Here is a 24,196-nt window from a genome sequence, read left to right on the forward strand (position 1 = left end):
AGTCCTTAGCTTTCTGGCTTGCTCTGTAACAGGACCACTGGCTCCCTGTTACAATGCTCTTCCCTCACTTTGTCAAGTGGATTCCATCTCTTCCTAGCAATCCTTCTTCTTGGAACAAATTCCCATGGTCAAAGAACCCAAAGCCCTGCTGGCAACACCACCTGTGCAGCCAGGTATTGATCTGCAGAATGCACCCATTCGTGCGCAGGCCCTTTGCCTTGATTGGAAGGATCAAAGAGAACACGACCTAATCCCCAGACCCCTTCACTCTTGAAGCCAGAGCCCTGTAGTCACTTTTGATCTGCTCAGGGTCTCCCCTGGCAGTATCATTGGTTCCCCCAAGGATAAGCAGCATGAGGTAGTAATCAGAGGGCCAGATGAGTCTCAGTAATCCCTCCATGACATCTTGGCTCCAGACAAGCAGCAGACTTCCCAAGACAACAGGTCAGGTAGGCAGATGGCTCTCTCCATCCCCCACAGAAGGGAGTCTCCAGCCACCACCACCCATCACTTCCTGGTGGCAGTGGTCTAAATCCTTCCCACCTTGGTGAGGCCTGGCCTGTCCTCCTCCACCAATGGAACATGCTCTTCCCACTCTGTTGCTAGGTCTGCATATCTGTTCTCCAGATGAGCTGCTGCACGTGGAGGTGAAGATTTCTGCTTGCTGCCAGAGGTCACAAGCTTCCAGCTTGCACCCTCCTGGGTGTCCATGTCCTCTGCTTTCTCTAGCACTGCCTCTGGCAGTTCTTCCTTCACACTCCTGGAGTTCTCCTCCAGCATCAAACTGATGAACTCCTCATGGCGGAGGATGCTTCGGAGCCTCACTACCTCCTCCTGTAGCTCTCTTGCCTGTTCCCCGAGAGACACCACCAGGCGGCACTGCTCATACTGCGGGCACCCCCTGACCTGGCCATCGCTAGAAGGAACCTGAAAGCTGCAGTCCCCACAGCACCAAACCTGGACCAGGGTGGAAGCCTCACTACCGAGTGGTCCTGCCTGGACAGAAACCTCACAGGTGCTAGCAGAGGCAGTGCAGTAGTTCTGGAATTGCGATGTCCTCCAGCAATTTCCCTGCATCTCTTAATCTGCCTTTCTTCTCAATGGCGCCACTCTGGAGTTCCAGGTCACATCTGACTCTGGTGTTGAGGTCGCCAAGGAGAATGCAGTCCTCTTTGCAAGTATTAGTCAAAATGTAGTCAAGGTTGGAGTAGAACTGTTCTTTGACATCATTGTCAGCATCAAGTGTTGGGACATACGCGCTGATGACAGTGGTGTACTGGTTGTTCCTGAGCTCAAGACAAAGGGTCATAAGACATTCATTAATGCGCACAAAAAAACTTCATAAGTTAATTGATTCTTGATGGTGAAGCCAACACTGAATGCGACTATTCTGGGCCAGTTTTCCCTTCCAGAGAAAGACATAACCTCCATCCTCTTCCCTCAGCTGATCCTGGTCTGGTCATCTTGTCTCACTCAGAGCTGAAATGTCAGTGTTGTATCTCACTAGTTCCCAGGCAACAATGGCAGTTCTTCTTTCTGGTCTTTCATTGTCTTGGTTATCCATCACGGTGCAAATATTCCATGTTGCAAAAATCTTTGTCTTATAATGTTTTCAGCCACAGAGAGAGTTATCATATATCGGCCAGGTGGGGCTGGTAATTTAGCTGATACATGCACACAGTGCGCGCAGCCACAGCACAGCACTCAGGCAACAAGGAGCACAGCCAGCAGCGTAGAGAGCTGCCTCCAGCTGGTAAGTCCAGTGTGGTGGAAGGGGAGGGGGGAGGGAAGCGGCTTGGCGGGGGCAGATCAACACCCACCACAGTGAGGGAGGTGGCAGGGGTAGGCGCTGGCCAGGCAGGGCAGGGGCCATGGCTTGTGGGGGGCAGGGGAGGCGGCTCCTGCCACTGCTTGCACCCCAGGAGGGCATAGGAAGTGGGGTATGGCCCCCGGATCTGCACGGGGCAGGGCGGTCTACAGTCAGGGCTGCATGGGGCTCTTCTTGGCAGGGGCTGGGCTCAGAGCAGGCGCTGGCAGCACTGAGAGGATGCTGCACCCACCCCAAATTTCACTGCTGCTCTGCTCCCAGGGCTGCTGCTGCCAGCCACCCGGTGCAGCCCCAGCTCAATGCCCCACCTCCACCCACACACCCAGAAGAGTCAGGGCTGCGCCGGGTGACTGGCAGCAGCGGTGCTGGGAGCAGAGCAGCAGCAAAATTTGGAATGGATGCAGCATCCTCCCAGTGCCACAGGTGCCCGCTCCAAACTCAGCCCCCACCAAGAAGAGCCCCACACAGCCCCGACTGCAGCCCGCCCCACCCCATGCAGATCTGGGGGGCACCCCCCCATGGCCTCCCAGGATGCAAGCAGCGGCAGGAGCCACCTTCCCCCTTCCCATGACCTGTGGCTCTGCCCACACCATCCGGGCAGCGCCTGCCCCTGCCCTCTCCCTCACTGTGGAGTGCATTGATCTGCCCCCCCTTGCCCCTTCCACCACACCGGACTTACCAGCTGGAGGCAGCTGTATGGGAAATCAGATAGGTATCAGCAGATATGTCTCCTTAAATATTGGCTATCGCTATCGGCCCCAAAAACCTCTATCAGTGCACCCCAACTTTAAAAGCTAGCACAGGCCAGATAAGACCATTTTCTATACAAAGCACAACTGCAAGGAGGAGGTATAACACTTTGCATATTGGCCATAATTTTTTTACCATGGCTTCTACTTGTTTCAGCTCCTCTGATGGCAGCAACTTTAGGAGACTTACAGCAGACCAAAGCAACTCCTAAGGTTCATTTTCATTGTCAGCTACTTGAGGCAAGATCTGTCTTCCTATACTGTGTTTGCACAGCACCTGGTGCAATGGCAACATACATAACAAATACTATATCTTAAGCTCCACGTTTGCCTTACCTTGCTCACATCAGACTCCTGTTGAAATCACAGTGGGTCCAGGATTTCTCGCATGAAGTTTAAAATGATGACAGCCACTGCTGCCTCAGCTACAAGAGTGCTCTCCACTCTTTCTTCTTCAACTTTACTTATGTGAGCAACAGCAACGGAAATTTTTAGCTGATGTTTCCTAGTAGGAACAAGCCTGTTGAGATTTGGTGGAACTAAGGGTAAAAACAGTTTGGGAAGATCCTGCTTTCTGAAATGTACTGAGAATATGTCACGCAGCCTTAAACTATGACAGTTTTGTGAGAGCCTCCAATACTGTTTTCAGTGCTGGTTGCTAGGGGGAGACAATCACGGAAACCCATTTTCAGCAACAGTTTGATTTCCTGAGGTCGACAAGCATTTCACAATCCTTTCCATACTGCAGATCCCTTTCTCCACATTGAGACCCACTTCCCATTTAGCAACACAGGAAACACAGAGCGGTCTCAACCTCCAAGACCAGTTTTATATCTCCCACACTGAAAACCTCTGGTGCACACCAAATCTTGGATCCAAAAATGAATTCCAAGACCTGTTTAAGGACTATTCATTTCAAGATCACAGAATCACAGAGAAATAGGGCTGGAAGGGACCTCTATAGGTCATCTAGTTCAATCCACTGCCTGAGGCAGGATCATTCCTAACCAAACCATCCTATACAAATCCATAATCTGATCTCTTAGTAAATCTACAGTCAAACATGACACAACACAAGACATAACACCCTAACCTGCCAGAGGTAAAGCAGGGGAACCACAGCCACCAGCATCCCACTTCTGTAAAGGTTGTTAATATATGCCCAAAAGATCCCAGGAAGAGGTCCACAAATCCCACTAGAGAAACAGGGGAAAACCCCCACAGTCCATACCAATCTGACTGTGAGGTAAAATTCCTTCCTGACCCCAAATACAGTGATCATTTCAATCTGACCCTGAGCAGAGGGACAAGAGCCTCTAGCCAGAAACCTCTGGATTTAAGTCCTAGCAGAAGCATTGGCACACCCCAGTCAAAATCCCAGCCTTGGCTGCAATCAACACAAAATGCCTTTGAGAAAGGCTTAAAAAAAAGTGACATAGCAGCAAGGGGGAATGGGGTAGGGTGGGGAGGATCCCTTGCTGGTGATGACCATTACCAACAGGTCCTAACAGTTTAATGACTGATGAAAGTAGAACAAAGCTTTTCAAACAAATTTCCTTGTCCACATTAGGGCTGTTGGTTGCAGCCGTGTTGGTCTAAGAAGGGTGTTTGTGCCCAAAAGCTTGCAAAGAACAATTTGCAACTATTTAGTTGGTCTAATAAAAGATATCACATCTACCCCAAGAACCCTCTCCACACTAGGGATTCCTACAAACAGTTCCCACCACTGTGCTAATTTTGGATCATGCTTCAATGGACTTAGCAAGGTTGAAAGAACCCAGGCAGAGACATTTCAGAATTGGCAGGTCTCTTAGTCACTGCCCACATTTCTCCTCTCCCCCTATACATGTTGTGGATTATTTCTCCCCAGATGTATTAGTTTTCCAAGCTGAATCATATTCTATTTCCTCCCTATGTTTCTAATCCCTTTAGGTCTCCACGTATTATTTCTCTGCCTTCTGTGAAGTGCATAACTCCCAGGTTATATTCAGAATGCCATTAGTGTATTGTTTATTTCCTCTCTCATATCATTAATGATGGTGTTAAATAAGAGCAGTCAAAATACCAACTCCTCTGGTTGCATAAAGAACTAAGATACTGCTGTTTATCATTAATTTTTGTTTACTTTCATCTGGGTTTCAATACACCTGGCACTGTTCCTACCCAGGCCAATTTCAATTAATTTTCATGTTAGAATCAAAATACATACCTACTTTCCTCTCCATTCCCTAAATCCATTATTTTTGAAATTCTATCAAAAAAGCAATAATGTTTGTCTGGTGAGATTTATTCCTTACAAATTCACATTGCTATTCCTTATGGTTCTGTCACCTTTCAGATTCTTATAGTATTACATCCTTCTTTTAGTAGTTGGTCCATTATTTTGCTAGCAGTTATACTTTGAGGATAGTAATTGCTAAGATCACTCAGCTTTCCTTTTGAAGGTCAAAACTATATCTGCTATTGGAGAGTCTTTCACTCCTGCTCCCACAGTCCATGGTTTAAAAAACAGTGGTCAGTAGCACATGTTAACTAAACCGACAACCCCCTCAGGTTGCAAAGCTTTGGACCAGCTAAGCTGTTTTTTCTCTGCATCTACTCCCTTTACCTGACCCCTATGAACAGCAGTGTTAACAGTTTGCTTTTCTCACTAATTGTTTATGCTTTTCTGTTTCAAATCCACAAGAAGAAAGAATTTGGTCATTCCACTGTGTTTTATTTTAATCAACTTCCCATATTAATGGGCATACTTCCCCCACACCATGCTACTTTTTCATCTGATGTATTTGTAAAAGCCCTCTTTTGCTAGTATTCATGTATATGGATTTTTAGTGTGTTACCTTTTTTTTTAACTGCATACCTTAACTAAAGCCATCTGCCTCCTTCCCTGCTTCCAGCAGAAAACAACTGGATTTATTTCTTCATTTAATCTTAGTTCTTTAAGCAGACCTTTATCTAACTGGAGTGGTTGCTTCTTATTTCTTGTATTTTTCCTTTCAAGAATAACTGTTGTCCACAGCCTCCTAAATCCACATGTTTTAGGATTGTTCAGCTTTTTTATCCCAGAGGATTTTCATACTTATGGCATCCTGCACCTTGCACATTAGACTTCTAACTTCCCTGAACCAGCACCTTGGCACAAGCATGTTCTGTATACTTGTCATTCACAGTTGAATTCAAGCAGGTTATGGTGAATGTTTTCAAGCTTTCATATCACTGATACATTTTCAGTCAGTTCTTTTTGATTAGTGGGTGCATCTACACTACACAAAATTACTGCACAGCACAGGCACATGCCTCCGCGTGCATGCCCATACTGAGCAGTAAATATGGCAACTTATGCTGATTTGAGCATAAATTTGATACCTGCATCATGCAGGTATCAAATTTACACCTGATTGATTACTGTGCAGTAACGCACGTGTAGACAACTTATTCTTCAGTAACACTGTGTGTGTAGACTGACTTGGGACTAACTAGCCCCAAGTCAGTCCATACACAGTGTTAATGCACTTTAATGCCTGCTTGTGTAGGTGCCGGCCTAGTTCCACTTACTGTGCAGTAACTTGCTGCACAGTACATTTAAACCAGCATAAATGCACATGTAGACATGCCCAGTAAGTAGCAGCAAAGTCTGGAGGAAACCAAAATCAAGACAGTGGTTAATGTAGTGAAATAGGGGATCTGAACAATCTCTGCAGTCTGTGTGATAATATTAGACTAGAAAAGGGGTAGGAAGGAAGGAAGGGAGGGAGGGAGAGAGAAAGAGAGAGATCTCGTGAACAGAAACAAAGACTTGAAGATGAATGTACAAGTGGAGTAACAGGAATTTGGAGTTTCAAAGATGGAGATGGAAGATGAAGGGGAGATGTCACAAAGAGACAGCAATAAAGGATGTCAGAGGTGAGATGAATGGCATGAATTCTAAAGTGAGGGAGTTGAGGTAAGGAGGAAACACTGGTGACACCTCTGTGGGGAAAGGATAGGTGAGAAAAAGGAAGACCTGCACAGGATTGGGTAATGCCTAACAGTTACTAAGGAAGACTTTGGTTTCAGTAATCCAGGAAAGGAAAGAATGGGGATACAGAAAGACCCAGGGATAGGGGGAGAGGGTGGAAAGGGGAGAATTCTATCCTATATATTTGTACAGTGCCTCACACAATCTAACTGAGGCCTCTGGATACTCATTTTCCTTACTGTAATGACCACATGGGATCGGATGATGGCCACACAGCATAAAGCTGTTTATGGGGAATGAAGATATTTGTCATAGCTAGAGTTCATGTTGCCAGAAGTGAGGAAAGGACTAAGCTTTACGGAGGACTTTAAGGGACAGGTGTAGGAACGCAGAGAAGACAAGAAAGGAAAGATGATGTAGTGGCAAGGGAGGGAGAGAGAAGACGAATGGAAACAGGGCACAGGAGAAGAGCAGAAAGTATGGCGAGGTGATGGAATCAATAAGGCAGTTAATGGCAAAAAGTCACAGTCAGTGATAAGCCGTCAGTATAGCTATGATGCCAAGTAATCAATGTGGCAATTAATAGTTAAACTAGATGCAGCGATGAATAAAGGCAGAATAAACTGAGATCACAAGGATTAAAGTTGGCAGGAGTTAATAAAATTAATGAACAGGAGGCTGCACAAAGAACAGGGAAAGGAGCTCTGAGGAAGCTCTAGTTGTGTCATGCTGAGCTCATGCTAGGCAGAGCGCCCATGGACTCCAGGGACAATAAAGAACACAGGGCCCATACAGGTAAGGACCCCTGGTGCAACACAGAAAGCACATGAGGACTTGGACAATGCACAGTTTGTCATTTGTAAATCTTGCTTCACAGAAACGTGCCACAACGTGTTCTTTTAGGGCTTACTTTCAACACACAGTTGGCCGCAGTCTAAGCAAAAGACATCACAGATTGGAGCTACCCTGTAACTGTTTATGAATATTGTATGTTGACCTGGTTCTTCAGATGTCTGCCATATGACTAGTTTAACAGGAGCTGAAAGGAAAAACAAGCATGAAGGAAACAGAATGGCTCAATATAAACCACTTTTCTGAAAACACTTGGGGATTGTTAAGAGCCAGTGCCATTACAGGAACAGCCTGTATAGCCTAGAAATCAAAAATAATATCACAGCATAAAGACAGTCCCTCTGAAGAAGAGCAATTTTGTTCGGATATGTTTGCCTGGGGAACAAAACTGAAACAAAACTTCTCACAGCAGTGTCTGAAGAAGTTTGGGCAGCCTAGGTTCTCATCAAGGAAATGATAAGTCTTTAAGACAGACTTGCGCAAGGAAAATTTAAAAAATATTTTTTCTTTACATATTTTGATCTTACAAACCTACGGAACCTGCTGGGTACATGTAGCTGATCCGCATCTTGGCTAATCCAGGGCCCAGTGTGAGAATGGACAAATTGTAGGATGCTTCCCCAAGGCACGTAAAAGCATAAGACCTTACACTTAAGCAGGTGCCCTAAGGGAGACCAGGAAGGGCAGAGAGGGGCAGCTAATCCTGTAACCATAACAAAAAGGTACGGTTTAATGGTTGCCTTCCCATTCCTTAATACTTCTCAAGGGCACTGTGGATGAAAGGGCTAAAGCACTCATCTGCAAGCACTCCATAAAACTTCTTTAGTAAGTATTCAAAATATCGGATCTGCACCAAGAGCATTGATGTGTGCAGTCAACAGATTTTATGCTTACAAGATCTGTGCAGTCAATGTTTGAGCTTGACCCTCACATGGTTCAGTGTCCACTATTCTGCACGATTTTGCCAGTCGAGCTATTGCCCACAGAGTCCAAATAGAGAAGTACAAAGTATCAATAGACAGGGCAAAATGAATTTAAGTTAATTTCCATAAAACTAACACAAGGGTATGTAACAGTGCAAACTGAGTGTCAGACCCATCAGCTTCCAACAGAACTGCAGAGCTAGTTTGCCAGTTCCCTTTTGCAAGTAAATCAGAAAAAGCATATTACTCCTCCCAGAGACATCCTAGAATCACTCTAGACTTGGGGCCAGCAACCTTTAAGGAACAATGGACAAAAATAAAGCAGATGGCTCTGAACACGGGCCATCACCACCCCAAGCTTCCTGCTGCCACCGCAGCCCTCTTTGCTTTATACTGAGAGCAGCTGCCCCTTACCCCTCACCACCAACTCTTGTCACCACTGACTTCTGCCAATGATGGATTCAGCTGCAGCAGGAGAAGCAACAGCTGCAGTAAAAGAGAGACACAGAGAGAGACAGAGGGAGAGAGACAGAGAGAGAAGGGCTAAGGCAGCCAAAGGCTGAATGCAGGTAAGCTGTTCAGAGGCAAAGAAATGCTACTGCATTGTTCTCCCCGTTGTAGAATTGCCACTGACATCCAGGATCGGCAGGCTGGATGCAATCACTTAACGGGCTGGATCTGGCCTGTGGGAGGCTGGTTGCTGCCTCCTGCTCTAAACTAAAAGCAGTTTAAAAAAAATAATATGTACATCTTTCCACAACATCTGATGAAGTGAGCTCCAGCTCACAAAAGCTTATGCTATACATATCTCTAATTTGGTTAGTCTAAAAGATGCAAAGCTCCCCTGCCTTCGCATGTCAACAGTCAGGTTTCTCAGAGCAAGAAAGACTTGGGGGAAGGCACAGACAACAGACTGCTGGGAATGAGCAGAGACCTCGGCTTTCTTTGTTTAAAAAAAACGCAAATTCTATGATAACACCACCCCAAAATCCGTGATTAAAATGAAATGTCACTATATATATATAGGTATCAATTGAACACAATGTTTTCTTGCTATATTTACAATTTTAAAGCAATTTGGAAGCCTACCAGTGCCTCAATCACTATAATAAAATAAATGATAAATACCTACACATTTTGGTATTTAATTTTGGGTTTCTTATCATGTAAAATCAGAGCTCCCCCTGCCCCCTTTGCCTACCAGGATGCAGGTCCAGGCCTCTCACTCCCAAGCCACAACACACCATCCCTGATGCTGCCCCTCACTCCCCACCTACAGCCCCCTGGCCTCCCCAGCCCTGCTGAAGGGGCTCCCAGCAGACAGGGCTATGGGGCTAGGACCCAGGTAGGCAGTCCCCTGACCCCTGCAGCAGCACCCAAGCCCCAGCTGCTGCCCATGTGAGGGGGGGGGGTCAGGGACAGGCTGCCTCTTGTGGCTCGGGACTCCTTACCCTGCTGCCCTCCTCCGAGGCCACTGCAGGCCAGAGGGCAGGACCTGGTGCAGCAGGGCAGAGCAGGGCTGGGTGTGGAAGCTCAGTGCCACCACTAGGAACCCTATGTCGCCCTGGTAAGGTGCCCCCTGCCTGCTTGGCAGCAGTGAGGGGCACAACTCCACGCTGCTGCCCTCACTGCTGCTAGGCAGGCACAGGGTGCTTTGTCAGGGCAGTGTGGGGCTCGCAGCAGCAAGGAGCATCCCTGCCTGGAATCCCATGCTGTCCTGCTGAACCAGGTCCTGCCCCCTGGGCTGTGGAGGCCCTGGGGAGAGGAGCCTGAGCCCACAGTGGGCAGTGCACATCCGCCCCCCCCACGCACAAATCTGAAGGGCACATGCTCCCCCCTATCTCCCCTGGGAGTATGCACAGTGGCAGGCAGCCAGGCCCTCCCGCCGGGCCCCGCAGCCTTGTATTCTGCCCCCAGGCCCCAAGCTCCACACACCACCCCAGCTGGGCAGCAGTAGCAGCCCCAGCCTCAGCACTACCCAACTCCCTCCCACCCTTCCTCCCTATGGGGGTCTCAATCCCCCCTTTCCCCCCTGCCAGATTTACCTGCGAGAGCTGCTCTCCAGGCTGACTGGTGGTCACATGCATGTATGAGTGTGCACATGCACATGGTGCTCCCTGCCTAACCACCCTTCTCCCACTCCCCCAGGCCCTTGCAGGCTAGAACAGCCTGCAGAGAGCTCTTTGCAAAAATGGAAAATCCACGTTTCTCCATTAAAATGAGACATCAGAGTTTTTTTCAGTTAAAAGGCAAAATGCCTTTTTTCCCCCCATTTTTCCATGGGAAATGGAAAACCCATATCCCTGCTAATGAATAGGTCCAGGAGGAAGAATAAGGACTAAGACACCTGTTTGAAAGCACACTCATGGTTTAGGACTCCTAGCCCCCTGCTACATGTAACATATATTATGCAATTAACTGGTTAATCATGCAGTAAATTTAGAGTAGCCATACCTACAAAGTAATTATCACATGATAAAACTGATTATCCAGCTATAAAAAAAGCCAACGAGCTATAAAGTTAGTGCCTGAAAATGTGGAACAACTATGTAGTTGGTTTCTACCCAGCTTTAATTTAACTGTGTATCAGGGCCCCTATTGCAATTACTAGCAAAGGCAGTTTGGACTGTGTCCACTGTGGGCAATCTCTGCTTGTTTGAGCAAAGGATAGCATATTCTATTTAAACTATCTTGACCCTTTTTAAAGCCTAGTATTTTTCCCCCTTCAATTGCAAAGTCAAAATCACAGCTAAGCAAATGTAACTCTCAACTAGAATTCTCTGTAATCTTAGTGCAGGGTGTGTATGTGTGCATACACACACATTCCTAATTTACTACAGGTACTCTTCTGCACAATTTATTCTGGGAGAGAAAAAATATAGGCAACCTAAGCATCAGTACATTCTACTATGAACAGTCTGAAATCTAATGAAAATAATCCTGGTCCAGTGTTACAGACCTGTTGTGCATTATTTTAAAATGTAGATGTTGTCCTTACATATTCATGCTCTTGCTACATTCAGATTACAGAGTATATTCACACACAATGATGGATTTACAATATTTTACTGCCTGCTGCTAGAAGGAACAGTAGGCTTAAAAAATGAACAGCCCCAGAGATATTTTTCTTAGTGATTTATTTCTTGTGAGATGTCCTGTAGCAATATTTATTCTTCAGTTAAAGCCCACATTTGTTTATCACACACCCTATCACACCCCCTATTCAGAGTTATCAAAAGGTAGAATTTTATAATCAAACCATTTGCCTTGCACCTTGGAGACCAAATAAAACCTAATGCACCATTTTCAGCCCACAAAAATTACTTGTTCAATTTGCAATATCTTAAAAGGGAAGGCGAATGCCTATGCAGCAAGAACAACTACAGCACAAAGGTTGTGCTTTTTTTGCAACAAGAAAGGAAATATTAGCAGGTTAGCACCTGAGTAATGAAAGTAAATTCAAACTGAAAATTTCAGCTCAATAACAAGGAAAACTCAGAGCTAATATAGTGTAAAATAGAAGTTGAGAATCCCAATGGAGTCAACAAAGCTGTAAAATAAGATCCAGAGTAATAGAGAAAAAGTACCCAATATAGTTATTACATTAAAGTAGCACATAGCGTTTCCAAGTAAGACCAGTGCCTCACTGTATAAGTGACTGCACTTATCTACTGACCACACATACCAATATATTTATTTTCTCAACACCTCTGTAGTGGGAGAGTAAATAAATCATAGAGATGAGAACTGAGATGCAAATGTACTAAGGGTTATGTCTACACTGCACAATACATGGGTCAATTATCTCGGGTACTCTTTAGCCAACCCCTCTACCATGGCTCCCAGTCCTGAGCAACACTGTTCTCCCTTGTATCCGATGGGAAGTTGCAACTAGCAAGCTACTGGAGAAGATCTATGTCAGTTGCCACTGTACAACAATCTCTTAAATCCACCTGCTGCGTGTCTACCATCATGATGCCCACTGTGATCCAAACTGTCACACAAGTACTGCACAGCAGAGACCCTCTGGTGTGAGGAATGGAGGTTGACATTACCACCAAATAAGTTCCTTATCACAGATCCTACAGACTGCCCATCCGGCTTCAACCTGCCATGCCGTCAGTGGGCCTCGCTGAATAGGCTCCGGACAGGGCAAGTTCTGTGCAGCCAACCTCCACCGCTGGGCTCTTTGTGACAATCCAGTCTGTAGCTGTGGCAAAACACACACTGTCCCACATTGTCAATGACTGCCCACTGGCTAAGTTCAGAAGTGGATTACAGCAACTGTACATGGCCACTGAGGATGCTATCACATGGCTCAGCAATTATGCACATGCTGGCTGACTAATGCCCAGGTAGGAAAATAGGGACTGGAACATTAAGTCCAACCCCCTGCATTCACAGGCAACCAAAATTGCCACTTCAAACCCTCATACACAACCACAAAGCATAAAACCAGAAATATCAAAAATACCCTACAACACGCCAGATATAAGCAACAAAGACAAGGGCCACTGCAATACTTAAGAGGCACTTGACAACTGGCCTAGCTCTGAACAAGATACCTTGGGGTTCAGAGAGAATTTGCCTTTCAAAGCACTTCAAAGAGCAAGCCCTGCAAATACACATGCCCTCTGAAGCACTCTAATAATAGCTGAAGTGCTCCAAATAGTACCTGTCTGAATCAGGTATTGTTTTGAAGTGTTTTGTTCCTTCTTACATGTGTACGGAACATGGCAGGAGACTCCTGGGTCCTCCACAGCTCTCCGCTGCCCCCTCTCCCCGTCACACACACACACACCCAGAGGGGGGGGAAGGCAAAGCAGGCTGTCAGTAGGCATGCTCCTGTGACTCCACCTCTGCTCTCCCACCACCACCAGAGCTGGGTGGACTCTGCTCCCTGCTGTTGCCCCCTCCACAAGTGCAGGGAGCATCACTGCCAGTAGCAGCCAGAGTGCTGAAGCTCCCAATACTCAGGGTACTCCACACCACCAAAAATGACACCCCCAGGCACCCAGACCTGCACTACTGTAGCTGCAGCCAGCTTTCTAGCTATCCAGCCCCCAATCCCCATGTTCTTTTCCAGTTCCCAAAGCACGGGAAGGGGGAAAGGTCTTTGCTCTAGCAGGTCTGGCACGGGAAGGATGCCCAGGGACAGCAGAGGTGAGTGGCAGGTGAGTGCCCACTGAGACTAACTAGAGAGTATGCTGCTGCAGCCAGTCACCACAATTTTGAAGAACTCCAGCTAGGATGTGCCACAGGGGCCGTTTGTGTCTGGGGGCTGATGATGTTACTTTTTTAAATGTTTCCAAGCCTGTTACACTTGGAAACTTCTCAAATGTTGCATCTGCCTCTGCCTTTGGATGCCCGAACAGTCTAGCTATATTAGTGCAGCTTTACACCTGGGCTAATTTACTCGGATCCTCACAGCCAGGCCGATTAGTCTGGGCAGAGTGCTGTGCTAATGCCCCTACGCTGCTTCCAGTACCCAAGCCAGGTTGCTCAGAGCTAGCTCAGACATCTCTGCACAGCACTGGATTGTGTCATGTGGCCAGGAGATTTGTCCAAGTGACTTTCCCAAGGTTACTAAGGAAGCCTATGGTAGGAACAGGAAGCTGAACCCAAGTATCTCATATTCCAGCTTGCACTCAAATCATTGGATCTCTCTACATTCACATAATAAAAGACTCTCCTGAACTTGCAATATAAACAGACACGAAGAGTGGGAGAAAAGTGCACTGGTATCTTTATTTTACAGGTGCCAAATTGAGACTAGCAGGACAAGGAGATGCATTTAGATCTCTCACCAGTCCTGTACTTTAACCACGAGGTCCGTCCTTCCTAAGAGGCCCATTTCTTTTGGAATCCTCAGACTCATTTAGTAAACTGGATTTTAAAAATCAATCCCCAAAACATTTTTTTCAGGGAGAGAGGGAAGGGAAAGAGAGACAGAGAGCGAGAGAGAGAGAGACAGACAGAGAAGGGTTTCTAATGGCAGATTTGCTGAAGACTATCCCAAATGAAAGGTTCATTTAGAGTGAGACTTTGCTGTTCTTGAGAATATGTTCTTGTAGTTTTTAGATGGGCAAAAAAGCTGGTAAGCCCACCTTATGCTCCTCCAGTCTGAGTGAACATCAGTAGAACCAGTGAAGTCTAAAGAAGCATGAGCTATAGGTTATTTACAAGCAAGGGCACAGAAGGAAATTAAGGAAAACACAGACATTTGGGCAACTCTTCCTATTTTTAGTATGCTTAAGGCATCTGAGATTCCCCCCCTCCCTTCTCTCTCTCTATCCATTTAAAGGAAAATACTGTTGAAGCAGAAATAAAAACCAAGAACTCCCTGCAGTAACACTGCACAACCAACAGGCCCCTCTGACCTGCCATATTTCACAACCCAAGCACACTCAGTATCTTTCCCTCTCCACTCTCCCACCCTTGACAGGCTCTCTGCAACTCCGTCTATGGCAACAGAGAAGAGTGTGTTACTGGAGGCTTGACCCTGAAGGGATGTAGGGAAGCAGGTTATGCAGAAAGCATCTTGTTACCAATGTAAGAATGCAGAATGTAACTATCACATGACAGAGAGCTTGGCTCAAATAGAAAGCATAAGCACAAGCATATTAGAGTGCACAGAGCGCTGCATCCCGAGATACCAATGGAAAGCTAGAGCAAAAAATCAACGAGCGCCTAGGTCTAAAAGAGGAAAGGAGACTGTCAGACAAGTTGAAGTTTTATAAGGAAGGTTGGAAAGCACGTCAGAGCCTTAGACAGAAAGGCTCAGCATGTATAAATAGTCAAAAGAATGTCAGAGAGACAGGGCAGAAAAGCTGTGTCAGAGAGACTCCAGGAGCACTTGAGAAAGGTCTCTGGCAAAAGAGCTGCTGTTTCACAGGCTTAAAGGGCCAGACTTTCTGGACCCAACAGCTTCCACCAAATGCTTTGAAACAAACAGTTTTGAAAGTGCTCTGCAGATGGTAGCTCCATTTTGCCCAAATATCTCTGCTGTCAAGGGGCACCACCCTCAACTGAGATCTTTGGGATTGTCAATTAGATGCCAACATGGGAACCACAGTCATTGGAAAATGAGCCCCAAAATTTATTACAAAAACACCCCTGCGTGTTCAGCACAGAATACTAAATTAACACGCTGTAAAGTTAGAAGGCCAGAATCACAGACAGGCCAGGAAGAGCTCAGGTACAAGCAACCTTATTTCTGGCCCCTCGCCTTCCCTCTACCACTCTGCCCCCCATTACTGGCTGCCTGTTGGGCCTTCACATTTATATGTATACGAGTAACAAATGCTGCCCTCTAACTGTCTGGGCCCTCAAAGAGGATAATGGATCTTCTATTACTGTCAGTTTTCTAATCTCCATGTCATTAACATAATAATTTTGTCTTTCTCCAACCATAATTCATTTTTTTTTACCTTCTAGATCATATCCACTAGTGAACAAATCTGAGCAAACCAAACTGGGTAAAGGACACAGAATCACACACATATAGTTAGAAGATTGTTTTTCCACTATACATCTAGGAAGAAAGTCTATAGACAGACCAAAATGACTGTTAAATGAGAACATTGATCAAGAAATTACTCTGGACCAGAGAGGGCTTGCTGATACTACAGCAGTGGTGGGGTCCAGGGAAGGACAGGGTTGAGCCCACATCCATAACTGCTGACATGCTCCAAACCTGCAATTTTATAAGCAAGGCTAGTCTTGGCTTATTTCCCAGCATTCAGTCTCAGCCAGACTGGAGACTGAGGGCAAACTTCCAGGACAGGAGCAGGCCTGTGGACATGGGTGAGTGGAGGACACTCAGCCCCTTCCTCACCAGGACCTGCTCCTGTCCTAGTACAGACAAGCCTCAGCAATATTCAGTGAATATGGATAAGGGTCTGAGAAGAAGGTAATAAGCAGAGAAAGTGAATATTAGCACTGATCTTGGCAAACCACCCCAAAAGTAATAACAGGATGGCAAAAGGACATCTAGTTAAAAAATAAACAAGCAAACCACTATTTGTATGTTAGCAGACACAGATGGCATTTAGCTAACCTTCTCAAGAAGGCAGGAGAGGGAACCAACACAGGCATTTTCTGTCACTTTTGAGAAGTCAAAGAACACACAAGATCCAGAGACCTGAAGAAAAGCAAGCGTCATTCCATCCTTAAAAAGAGGCTCAGGAGCACAACATCAATAGTCATTACTGCTTCCATTTATAACATGCACTCCATCACAGAGGGGGCTGCATTTCAGAGGCTGCTGAACATACTTCTCTATCTGTACTTTCCAAAATGTTTTCGGGTTGTCAGAGCCAAGAAGGCCCGTGAAATAATTATCTATGTTCCACCTGAAATATATAACTATTGTCTGCCACAGTCACACCTTTACATGCAAGGCCAGACAAAGGGTTTGGTGGCAAAGGTCACAAGACAATTCTTCGTGGATATCCTAAATTTGACTAATTTATTTGTTTAATATAAAAATGTGGCGGGAATAGTTGAAGGTTTTGTGTTGTAGTGTGTCCCAGGTTATTCTGCACATGGCATAAGCATGCGAGACCTTTCTGGAGCAGTGAAATTTTCAAGCAGTTAATACAATATGAGGTTAAGAAGCAGGATGCTTCACTGGACTTTTAAGGTATTTCTGGTGGGTGTTTCCCATAAGCACCTCTCCATTGTTTTAAATTATATTATTGGCTGGGGTGTATGCAAAAAATTGCAAAAGGTTACCTTCATTGTTCTTGTCTCTTCCTCCTCCATAGAACTGAGAAGACACCGCCTCCCAACCTCACAGAGGAATTGTGACACCTACAGCCGTTAGGCAGGGGATTAATGATAAAAACCCTGGGTCAGGGAGACTGGGACTGATTAGTTGAGAAGTAGAGAACCAGGACAGCGAATCTCAGCTTGAAAAGAAGTAGGAATGGAGCAGGTTGGAGAGGAAGGGGCAGAAGGGGTCAAGTACTGGGAAAGAGGGAAGAAGCTGAGCACGTGCCCTTGTACAGCCTGGAGTGAACCTGAGTATCCATCCCCAAGTCTCACCATTCCCTCCTGCCAGCAAACATCTATCAAAATCAACAGTGACATGGCCTGTTCCCCTTTAGCAATGGCTTACACGGAGGATGAGCTCAAGTACCGAAAACGTATGCAGTGGATGTAAAGGTTCCAATACTGCTAATGACCCATAAGAACAATATGATGTAACATGATAGAATATCGGGGGGGGTGGCATTGGAAATTACTAGTTTGATGCACAGACTGAACCTCCTCTGGAGATGAATCACAACTGTGTGATGAAGGACACTTATCTGTAGGACCCCTCCTCATTTGCTACAGAACCTGGAAAGTATGTAGTGTACAAGGCGAGGGTTTGCAGAAATAAGAAGGGCAGTCTATGGGACACAGCAGCTGAACAATACCCTGCATTATGGATTCTATTTCTGTTTTTGCCAGAGTGTTCCTGTGTGATGCTAGGCAAGCTGCTGAAAAATGAACTTTCCATGGGAGCTTACTAACAATGTTCCTCATTTTCTTGCTGCCCGAGTTGAGAGTCTGGGCTTTGATTTTCAGAAGGTCTGAGCACTCGCAACTGAAGTTAATGGGGAGCTGTGCTTTGAACCAGACTGCTGTATAATGCTAAATACTCTGGAAAAAAAAAATCAGGCATCTCAAATTGGGAATCCAAAACTATTCTTTAGTTCCCCATGCACAAAAGGGGATCACATAACACCCTCCTCCTCCTACAGGGGTGTTGCAAAAATAAATGCAGTAATGTCTCCGATGCACTCTGATACTGTAGTGATTGATGAACACCACCAAAAGCCTGAGGGAATTACTAGCTTAGACTCCAGAGCAGAGTTTAAATAGGATAGTAAAATAAGGCATGGGGCTGCACACCGGACAATGAGGGGAAAAACCAAAATGTGGAATAGTTATTCACTACTTGAGCACCATCCTTCCTGTGCATGGAATGAGACAGCAATCTTCACAGAAAAATAGCATGCAATAAAGTCATTACAAATTATCACAATATATCTGCGCATGGAGGCCCAATTAAGGTTGCAGAAGCAATTTTAATGTTTGTGTTTCCTACCTGTGCCATGCTTGCTTGACTTTACAACCTTAATGTTCTTTTAATGTTATATTTTGTGTGCAGTATTAGTGCAGTTTATTCCATAATATCAGTAAAACTACCTCCACACTAGGGGTTTATATCACTTTAACCTACTGAATCAGTGTGAAGCTGATATCAGCCTACCACACAATCTATTTAGACCAGGCTTTAGATTTTAACTAGCAGTTTAGGCAGTCATTTGCTCTGCACAAAGGCAACAAAATTAGAGGGAACATAAATCAAAAGTTAGTTACATCTCCAGGGCCTATTCACAGAGCAAAGGCTGCCAATAACAGCATAAGCAATAGGAGTTTCATATATTGTCCTGTATGGCCCTGTCCACTAAGATCTGGATCGAAGTTCATTTCTCACGAGTCATCAGAAAGCTATCAGATGGCAATAACTTTCCGATGCTACCAGCCTGGGCTGGATGCAAACCAACAATAATGATACAGGAAAGCTATTATAGCTCATTACTGATTATCACAGGAACCATCTCATCCTCCAAGAATGTTTTTCCTTAAGGGCAGTGGAGCAAGGGTTGCAGCAAGAGGTCTAAAGCAGTATTGTGAAGAGGGATTTAGGCACTGGAATAACATGTCATGCTGTATCCCTTAAGAGGAAATCAGATTAACTGTCACAAGTTTTGTAAATGAAATCTCATCTCATGAACAGGTCTGAACCAGGTGACCCAGAAAGTCCCTTCTGTCCTTTAATTTTAGATTTACAATGCTCTTGAACGTTAACATCACATCTGTTTGGCCACAGTGGTTTCTTACTTTAGGGCACGGTCATTAAAACAGTAGAGGACTGTGTGAGGCATAGTTTAAACAAACGAAAACACACTTTAGTAATGGTCTTATCTCAATGTATATTAATACGTATAGTAGATCAGTCCATCAGATTCTCATCTAAACAGTCCTCATCTTTCTAACAATATTTTCACAATCAAGGTGATATAAGGGTTTTGTTAGAAAATGAGAGGCAATTTTTCCCTGCTCGCAAAATACCCATCAGATACAGCTGCTTCAGTGAAATAGATCTCTAAGTTTCTTTAGTGCCAACAAGACTAAATCTTTATTCCAATTTTCTTTAAGAAGACAGACAGATGGTATATAAGCTTCTGGTTATAGCTTCTGAGAAAATGAAGGAGGTACCTAATAAAGCCATCCCAGCCATCATTTAAAACATCTGCAGGTGAAAAGCTATTTTAAATTACTGAGAGTCCCAAGTTTAGAAACGGTGATTTCTGTGGGTGGGAAAACTTTGATAAGGAAGCATTGGCTCACAGGTTTGTAATTCAGATGGATTACGACTGCTAGTCCTTTTATGGTCTTGATTTGGAAAGAGACTGACTATAACCTGATTACCGATAATATAGCATAGAGCGAAAGGACATTCACTAACCTTGGCCATAAAAGGTTTAAAAAATCATCAAGTCCATAAGAAGGGTCAGAGAGAAGACTGGGAGAAAAGAGACTAATGTGTTTCAGTAACACAGGAACTAAAAAAAATAAATCCGGCAAGCTTCCAAGGTGAATAACACCGCCTTCCCTTCCTATGGAAAGTTCATGCAGCTCAGTTCTGTGAAAGCGTCTGAAATAGCAGGGAGGAAGGGAATGAGGACAGGATGGAGAGGGAATCTATAGCACCGCTGATGTATGGCAAAGTGCCCAGGCAGCTGCTGCACAAATGCCAGAAGTGGGACCTTCCACTGCTTTAGCCTGGAACCTCTCAGAGTTTTGAATTACAGGCCGACACCTCTTTACGGGATTCTGCTGGAAGGCAGGAATGCCGAGGCTGCTGCTCCGTGTGTCCTTACCATTCTAGTTGCAAGCCCCTGACAGGAAAATGCCACCTAGGTAGGGCCAAAAGAATCGCTAAGGAGTCTACTTCAGCATCTCTATATTTGGAAGTGCAGAAATTCACACAACTGCAGGCTCTTGTGAATACATTACATCAAAAAACTACATTGATTCAGCAGTTAAGACTGGACAGCTCATTATTTTTTAAAGACAGAAAATGCAGAAGTTACGATGTTAGAGCAACATAAAATTGAACAGGAACTCCTGAAGTTAACGCCCCCAATTTCAAAGATGAGCTGCACATTTTTTTAAAGTACTGTTTTTATTTTTGCGTCTTTATGACAGATAGAAAGGAATAGACAAACAGGGTGAATAAAAGCAGCTAAACCGGGACTTTTAATTTTTAAAATGTGTAATTTAAAGTGTATACATTTTTCTTTTTAAAATGTACCTATTAAAAATTAAAATTTAAATATAAGTTGTCATCATTTCAAGGTCTAAATTTATACTCCATTAAAATCATTCAACCTAAATAAAAGCTATTCTAGCACTACAGGTTTGCTGCCACCATTTTAAAGAAAGTCAAACCAGGGAACTGGTGGAAGTCACTGCCAAAGCACCCAGACTCACAGTCTGCTGAAGTCCTAAACCAGCTTAAGGCAGCAGTGACCTTTTTTGCAGATGCAAAAAGAATACGTTTTACATTTCAGTTTCTTTAATTAATTCAGCTTGATGACTAGTTCATTCAAAGCTAATAAATCAAGTGAGACTTACAAGAGAAGGAAAATTTGTTTTTCTCTCCCCTATATGAATAAAGCTTTGTGGTAGAGAAAGGGCTGGCAACTTAGTTGAAGAGCAGGCTGCCGCAGATGCCATTCCCTAAAGTTTTTCAGCAGCTTTCCTACCATGAGCTGCCATTCCCTGCTCCCCACCCCACCGCCACAGTGCCCAAGCTGCCTTCTACCACGCACCGCCACCTGTACTACATGCTTCATGAACCACCAGCTCCCATGCCCAGCAACAGAGTGAAGGGGTAAATCCAGTGGTGACAGTAAACAGCACATGCTGTAGGGGGTGAGATAGGAAGGAGGGCTTCAGAGTGGGTTACTGGAAAGGGATCAGCAGTCCAGTGCAGGGCTGAGAAGGAGGACACATAAGGCTGAGCTGTGTGCTGTTGATTCTCCATGCTGCTACAACTCATAGTATCAAAACCACTTTATGGGCCAGATCCAGCCCGTGGCCGTGGGTTGCCGACCCCTACAGTAAAGGATGAAATCTGTTATATCAAAAATCTTAAAACATCGGGTGACTAGAAAAAAACGATTCAGTTAACTATCTACAGAGAATTCTTCCTGTTTAAAATACAAAGCATGTGGCTAAACTTACTTTTTTCTTCTGTCCATTATGTTTAAGGCTTTATGCAGCTAACAGACCACATTTCTGTTTAACGACTATAAAAAACAATTTGTGCAACTGTAACTGAATTCTACATGTTCATCCAAATACAGCTTGAGAAAATCACAAGTAAAAGAATACATTATCTAGTAAATAAGAAATGTGTGATTCACCGCTTTCTAACACATTAAAATTGGAAAAATGAAGCGTCTTAAAAACATATTTTAAGTCATAATTACTTGAATAAATGTGCAAAGTTACAAAGTATACTCCTGATTAGTAAAGAAGTGATAAATTATGCCAGTTATTAAAAATCAAACTACCTTTCTAGTATAAAGCAAGTCAAAACGTAAATGATTAAAATTGATTATTTAAAGGAAGGTTTCCTGCTTGCTGATGTAAATTATGATTAAAATTGATGATTTAAATGAATTCATCTTGTAAAATAAGGTTTGTGATTTTAAGTGTGCATCTTTTTTTTAAACACCCAAACAACCTACAATTTAAAGTTTGGGGGTTTTTTCTGTCCCGCTGGAAGTTATTTTTGGGGTGATTCCAGTGGAGACTGGGAGTTCTCATATCTTAATTGGGGGGGGGGGGGGGAGAATGATTATTTTCTCACAGAGTTCATGCAGGGTTCAAATTAATTATGTTAAAACAAAGTACGTTAAACAGAATAGAAAAAAATCATTTCCTAATTAACCAGCTTCCTTAATGCTGTGATGTCATAACAACAGAAGTTCTCTAACTACTAAAGGAATCTTGTGAGGTAGACAAGATCTGAATTCTAATGTTAAAAGAAAATGAGAAAACATGAAAAAAATTCCCAAACCATTATACCTTGTAAAACATGAAAAATGTGTACAAACATGATTTTTCTCTCTGTGCATCACATTTAGTATAGCATCGACCAAGCTTTGTAAACAGCACTAATGGTTTTAAAGAAAAAAAGGAGAGAGAACAAAAATATCTATGAAGAAATTAACACAACTCTATGATAGCTTTCAAGTTTTCACACTTAACAGAAATCAAATGAAGAGGTATGGATTCATACCTTTTACAGTTGCTACTCTTGACTGGAAAACGTTTTCTGCACAGCTGGATTAAGAGGGCAGTGGCACACCTGTTGATATCAAAATCCCTGTATTTTCACAGCTGAAAAAGAAACAATTTGTTTAAAAATCAATGTTTACAATTTATAGAATGCAACAAATGAGGAAAAACTCGTAGGAAAGAATGGAAGATTAAACTTTAAATGGAATATATGCTAACACTGGTAAGTGCCCATTTACCTTTTACAGTTTCCAAGAATATAAGCATCTCTTTGGCTAATACAGCTGGCATCCTCTGAATATGAAGGGGGTGGCTGATGGAGGTGTCTTTATCCCAATACCATGTTGCCATTATTTACTATATATTACTGATATTGGAGGTTCAGCTTTCTCCCACGTTTGCATTTCTCCTCTATAAAAGATAACACCAATTCTCAAATATGTAGGTTGTGGGGAGAGACCAGAAAGGGAATTGGCTGATGGTTGATGCAGTTAATGGCTTTCTGCTGGCACTGCACTTGGCTCCCAAAACAAAACCTCCCTATTAAAAGTTAGGATAGCTGGGGTGCAGGAGGTCCTATCATACTATATCTGAGTTACCAGGGCAGTTTCTCCAAGATGTAATATCTCCATGCTTGAAATATGCTCCACAAGATGCATATGAGGTACAGCTCCTTATTGTGGATACCAACCAAACAAGATACAGGCACTACATAGGCATAGTAAGTTTTATTAGAAAACACATTGATCTGCAGCAGTGACTGAAGAGGAAGGCCAGGCTTCTTACTGCCATACTTGGCCTGGGACTCATGAGTTCATGGGTTCTACTCATTCTGCCACAAACTGAATAGGTGACCTGAAGCAGGTTGCCAAATATCTCTGGGTATCATTTCTGTGCCTGGAAAATAGTTCTTCTCTTTGTCTGCCTTGTCTGCTTGCACTGTAAGCTCTTTGGTGCAAGAACTCTCTCAAGTGGCTTATCTTCACTGCAAAGTCACTGTGCATTTTGGTGCATGACATGGTTTTTCCTCCCAAGAAGGAACTCTTATAGTATAATAAGATTTGTACACCAAAGCTGCAAAAGGAAAAATACCAGGTAACTGAAATTAGGTACTGATGACTTGAAGGGAAGCCCTGAGATGCCAGTGAGAGCCTGCAAATCTAGATAGGGAAAAAAGAAGGACAAACATGCATGGTAGTACATGCCTGAACATACCAAATTGTCTTAGGATATGCTAGGGCTTGGGGTCCACCACATCACCACAGCATAGAGCAGATGGGGAGGAGAGAAAAGCTGTAGCAGTCCATGGCCACACTTCCCTGTGCATGCCCCAACCCAGCTTTTGAAGGGTTGTCTTCTAGGGAGGACAGTGATACTTAATAAGGGTTCCACATCACGCTGGGATCCCGCAAGATCCTTTTAAGGGTGCTGTGGGGTGACATGCAATATTGGCACTGTGAGGTGTGCAAGCACCTATATGATTCAGAAGATAAACCCAGAGACTTCAAATTGA

At 44.2% G+C, this 24,196-nt stretch overlaps 1 protein-coding gene across 4 annotated transcripts in view; it reads right to left on the reverse strand.

Annotated features, from left to right (window-relative positions):
- The window catches only part of TSPAN9 (tetraspanin 9), a 317,564-nt gene that overhangs the window by 201,051 nt on the left and 92,317 nt on the right, over positions 1-24,196 (reverse strand). For 3 of the 4 annotated variants that reach the window (XM_059726711.1, XM_059726712.1, XM_059726713.1), the window contains one exon: positions 22,685-22,785. The gene's annotated coding sequence lies outside the window, so the exon portion shown is untranslated. Of the gene's footprint in view, positions 1-17,046; positions 17,125-22,684; positions 22,786-24,196 lie in introns of all 4 variants that reach the window. The other variant, XM_059726714.1, reaches the window with a different exon arrangement.

This window comes from Alligator mississippiensis, chromosome 4 (genome assembly GCF_030867095.1).
Source record: "Alligator mississippiensis isolate rAllMis1 chromosome 4, rAllMis1, whole genome shotgun sequence".
In the NCBI taxonomy this organism is placed as follows: Eukaryota; Metazoa; Chordata; order Crocodylia; family Alligatoridae; genus Alligator; species Alligator mississippiensis.